The sequence below is a fragment of the Muntiacus reevesi genome, chromosome 12, assembly GCF_963930625.1.
Source record: "Muntiacus reevesi chromosome 12, mMunRee1.1, whole genome shotgun sequence".
In the NCBI taxonomy this organism is placed as follows: Eukaryota; Metazoa; Chordata; class Mammalia; order Artiodactyla; family Cervidae; genus Muntiacus; species Muntiacus reevesi.
In genome coordinates this window covers 3,754,605-3,760,294 of record NC_089260.1, presented here as the reverse complement: position 1 = coordinate 3,760,294, position 5,690 = coordinate 3,754,605, and the positions used below count along the sequence as shown (strand labels likewise).

General features: G+C 36.0%; 1 protein-coding gene across 1 annotated transcript in view; it reads right to left on the bottom strand.

The window, feature by feature from the left end:
* Positions 1-5,690, bottom strand: part of RALYL (RALY RNA binding protein like) — a 767,040-nt gene that overhangs the window by 494,589 nt on the left and 266,761 nt on the right. The gene's annotated exons all lie outside the window — the stretch shown is intronic.

Here is a 5,690-nt window from a genome sequence, read left to right as displayed (position 1 = left end):
TAGGACGTGACTGAGGTACTGAGCGTGCACGCACACACACACTCACTGTTTTGTAATAATTTGGTATCATTTACAAAGCTCTAGTGAATATCTTAGGTTATTAATAATATTTGTGCCATCTTGAATTATTTCCTGGGGAATAATCAAAGAGATAATAACGACAGGATCCTTTAAGATTATTTAAATACATTTTCACTTCATTCTCTTACAAAACTGCATCATTGTTTCTGAAAGTTGTTAAGGTGAATCTCTCCAACTTTCCCAGAATTCCTCCACCTTTAAAACTGTAAACTCCAATACTTAACATCTTCAACATTATCATATACCCTTTCAAGATTCTCATACCCTTGTGTTTTCTAAATGTGATCTAGACTAGTAGGCATCAATTTCTAATCTGTTGCTCCAGCCTGTCTTCACTCCCTTCTGTATCCAGTCAAGACTCTGCAACTTATCACTTTGGCTGCCTTTCCATACCCCTAACCTCTGTTCCTATGTTTTTTAAAGCCCAAATCTCAAATCAGCCTAAACTCAGATGTCTATGCCTTAGGGACTTAGTTGCAGTGTTTCCTGGCCTTTCTTGGATGTGAACCAGCGCCATGACAAACGGAGAGGAAAGATTGACAGTATGTGCCAATCACTTCTTACAACTTCTCAGGCCAGTTCTCTGCCCCATTTCCCCACAGATGATACTATTAATTCTTCAGCACATTCCATAAACAGGTTACTCCAGGCTCCTCATCCTCACTCACAGGGGACGATTTCTGCAACTTACTTCTAGAGAAAATAGAGGCTATCCAAGGAGAAACACTCTCCTTTCTCTCCAGACTCCCTCTCCTCTTTGATTATCATCATCTTTGGCTGCAGAAAAAAGGATGTTAAGACTAACACTGTCACTTCTGATTCGGTTTGGTTCAGTTCATTTCAGTCCTCCAGTCGTGTCCGACTCTTTGCGACCTCATGGACTGCAGCAGGCCAGGCCTCCCCATCCATCACCAACTCCTGGAGCTTACTCAAACTCACATCCATCGAGTTGCTGATGCCATCCAGCCATCTCATCCTCTGTCGACCCCTTCTCCTACCTTCAATCTCTTCCGGCATCAGGGTATTTTCCAAGGAGCCACTCCCACTTAACTTCTTTCCATAACTCCTCATTGCCTTTAAAATAAACTCCCTAATGTGACCCAAACAGTCCTTATGGATTTGAACGCTTCCTGCCTCCTCAGTTGTATGTCTCCATTTCCATGTACAGCTTACACTTCCTCACAATTCCCTAATCTGCCATGTTTGCCCTAATCTCTTACCTGTTGAAATGCATTTCACTTTCCTTACTATTTTCATAGTTATGCCTCCTACTTTTTCAAGACTCAACCCAAACGCGACATTTTCTAGAAATATCTAGACACCCTTGGTTTTGGCCATATGTCACTTCTAGATCGTCTCAAGGTCAATTTGTAGACTTTAATCATAGCATGTATTATATCATATACAATTATCTATTATGTAGACATCAATTGCATTAGATGTACATACAGAATAGAAGCTAAATAAAATGTTATAAAGTATTTATACATAAATTGACTTAGATTCGTTATTTAACTTCTTATCCTTTTTTACACTTAACTATCAAGTCTGATGAGTATCTAATACCAGATGCTTTTATTTAAAAATAAAATCAAATTAATTGATCATTATGGTTTTGTTTCCATGAGAAAACTATATTCTTGTGCTTCCTCACTTCATCGAAAGAAAAGTATGTACTTCATTTAGGGTAAAGTGTGATCAAATAAAAATCATCCACTTATAATAGCTTTATAAAGATCCATTGATAAATACATATTTCCTGATTTTACATTTTAAGGCCATAATAAATAAAATCTTTTAAAATTTTTTCAAATTAACCAAAATTCTCTTTATGTGTTATTTCATTCTTTTTATCAGTCATAAACTTAAGGTAGCATTATAAATACTAGTAGGTTCCAACCTAGATCTATCTTTTCTTTTTACATGTTTGTGAAATATATTTTATGTTGAATTTTTCTCATTGGTTTCAATATATGTTTTTAATTAAGAAGAGAGAAAGGCAAGATAATGGATTAGCTCTATACTAGGAGAAAACATGTAACAATATCAGGTGAAGAAAATTTTGGAAAGAGAAATGAATTCCTATCCCAAGACTCAAGACTTGATATAACCAACACTGTTATGTCATATCATATACAATGTTGTAATATTACAACAATTTTAGATAGAGTATAGAACATTAAACAATGTCCTTTAAAATGATTGGTGGAAAGATTTAATTTTGAGTCATGTTTGGAAATTTAGAATTGTGCTTTTGTGATGTCATGGTTTTACCTATATGAAAATTTGTACAGCTATCTATACTTGACTGGGATGAAGATTCAAGACTACATGTCAATCATATTTGACATTAGTTATATCATTTAAATAGCAAAGGATCAATTGCCATGTTTAAGGAACTAGTAAAGAAAAGTGCAGTTGAAGTTGATTATTTCAACATTATTTCCTGACAATTAAGCTGAAGGTAAGCAAGATATTGATTTATTTGACCGCAAGAATCAATTTTTGCGCAGATGCCTAAGGTCTTTTATACTGTAAACTCTTCAGAAGTCTAAAAATACTTACTGAGGATCTGCTCTATGCCAGACACTGCCTTGGCAGTAGGGCTAAAAGCATAAATAAGATAGAGCTTGATATCTTGTGGATATCATCATATTAATCAGAAGACAGTTAACTAAATATAAGGTGGTAATTGGTCATAATATAAGAAAGCAAAAGGAGTTGTATGAACACCAAGGAAAAGAAATATAACTTTTTTCTGACCTAATATTCAGTTCAAAAGAGTGAGTGATTCAAGTTCATTTCTTCAAGATGAATGAAAAGGAGAAAAGCATCTGGGAAGAACAATTAGGCTTAAAAAGAGTACAAATGTAGGCAATTTTAGCTACTATTTATTGTTTTCTAAATCCAGGCACTGCAGTACAAGCCCTACCTAACAATGATATTACTCATTTCATTAGGAAGGTGAGATCCACAAGCAGACAGATATCTCAGAAGCTAGAAACAGTTAAGTAATTTCCGAGGAACAGCACAAATACACTCATCAATCATACTTGCAGCAGTAAAAATCTGAACAAAGCATTAAATCTTCTTTGCTAGTTACCACCTGTAATTTCCACATATAACCCTTTGGTCACCATTAATATTATTTCCATCAATGCTTTAAAAAAATACCCTGATACACTCAAAGCTCGCTTTTAGAGGATTTACTTTAAAATATTTTTTTCTTAAAAGATTGCATAATTAGTAAATTATTGAAGAATTATTATTATTGTACTTTAGCATAAAATTATGTTTGTTATCAATATAAAAATGAGTGGAATTAAAGTTGAAACAGAAAGGCATTAATAATAAGCAATGGCTCAGTGACTTCCATATATGGGGTAATGAAATAAACAAGGCAAAAAATATAACAGAATGCATTAAATATACACAAGCCACACAGCTTTAGAAATCTAAAATGGTGTCATACAATGGCACAATTATAAAGTGATTCTATTCCTTGGAAGGTATGTTTCTAAACGCGGAAACACAGCAGCGTGGCCCTTTTCTGTAATGCGGCAAAACAACATGCTATATGCAGACAGCCGCAAGACATTCTGTAAAAAGTGAAACGGCTTACTAGATTATGGCTAAATCGGGACAGGAAGATGCTATCAATAAACAAAAAATGAAAGCCACTCCTGCCATCAAAGAGCATTTAAAAATTTTAAAGTATACTCAACTTTTTATATTATCCATTGCCAGGTTTAGAAAAGTGCCTGTGAGAATGACATCTTGTAATATCCCTTATCTGCTCTATGAGTCATTGCTACATAATTCAGGGATGGGGGAAAACAGCTTTTATTGCTTTTTATTCATGCAAAGCAAATATAACTTCCAAACTCTATATTCCACTTATTCTTCAGAATGACAATTGGAAAGGAAACTAAGATGCTAGAAGTGTTAAAGTTGTGCTTGGTTATGAACAGAGAATAAAATAAAAAAAATTAGATAAGCATTTTCATTGTCAGTGAAAAGTAAAATAGAGATACTTAATTTTAGATTAGGCTTTTTATTTTCTGATAGTTTTATAAACTGTGTATTTCAGAGAAATGTTTTTATTTTCTTCTGGTTTTATAAACTGTGCCTATTGCAGAGAAATATATAGATGCAAAGAAACTCCTAAAATTGAGCCTCTATGGAGAGCAGTTATGATAATTCACTACAAAATGTTCTTTAATATCTTTGTCAGAGTCAAATGCCTACCTGGTAGAAGATAAATTTTTAAGCTTTTCTGAAAATTGTCATTGTACTTATTCTAAAATGAAGTAATGTAGGACAAATGTTCCTAGGACACAATGTTAACAAAATGCAAAATGTTATAATGCATTTGCTTTTATGAGTCTCAGTCAGTTGTAGTCAGTGTATAATTATTCATTTGTATATTCCCAGTGCATGCCTCAGGGTAGGGATGCAATAAATATTTATTGAATTAATGACAAGATCGAGGTTAATAAGTACTTTGAGGAGGCATAAGAGGAATAAATCATTCATCATTCTCTTGGGAACAAGGTCAATCATCCCGTACTTTCAAAGATATATCAGGTGAGGAAAAGGAGATATTCAGGAGAGTGCTCTGAAGCAGAGGCCTAGGGTCGTTATCACAATTATCGTGATTATTCTATTATAGCAACTAAGGCACCACTTACTAGCTGTCGGACCTCAGAAAAGCGGCTTGCTCTCTACCTTAGTTTTCTCTGCTTCCTCTTTGGTATAAGACAGACAGCAAGATCAGATGAATGTTGCACTAAATGAGTTAATCACTGTGAAGTGCTCAGAATGGCTCTAAGACTGGAGCTTGAAAGGTCGTCCATTAGTTACTGCAAAATGTTTGAGAACTGCCACGGGCCAGCACCTGCGCGGGGCACCCGGGAGAACCTCGTGCACCGCTTCTGGCCCAGAAGCCAACGTGGGGCAGAGACAGAGGCGTGTCAGAGCTGGGCGCCTCGTGCTCACAGCGCAGGGGAAGCGGCTGAAACAGACTGAAAAACGCCGGGCGTAGACTTGAGCTGAATTCTAAAGGACAAGTAAGGGCTAAAGATGATCAGGTATCGTTACCATCTTTCTAAATTCCATACAGAACAGGCTTTTGGACTCTGGGGGAGAAGGCAAGGGTGGGATGTTTCGAGAGAACAGCATGGAAACATGTATATTATCTAGGGTGAGATAGATCACCAGCCCAGGTGGGATGCAGAGACAAGGGCTCGGGCCTGGTGCTCTGGGAAGACCCAGAGGGATGGGGTGGAGAGGGAGGTGGGAGCGGGGATCGGGATGGGGAATACATGTAACTCCATGGCTGATTCATGTCAATGTATGACAAAACCCACTACAACATTGTAAAGTAATTGGCCTCCAACTAATAAAAATAAATGAAAAAAAAAAAAAGAGTTATCAGGTAAAACTGAGACTGGATTTACAGAAAAAAATAGCAAAGATGAAGACAGTTGGGAACTGAGAGGCTATTAGAAATATTTAGGCTATCAGACTAGATAAAATGACCACAGGTAAGGTTTTGAGTAAAATATTTGGAGAATACATGTGTTTCTACGACAAGTACAATGATAAAG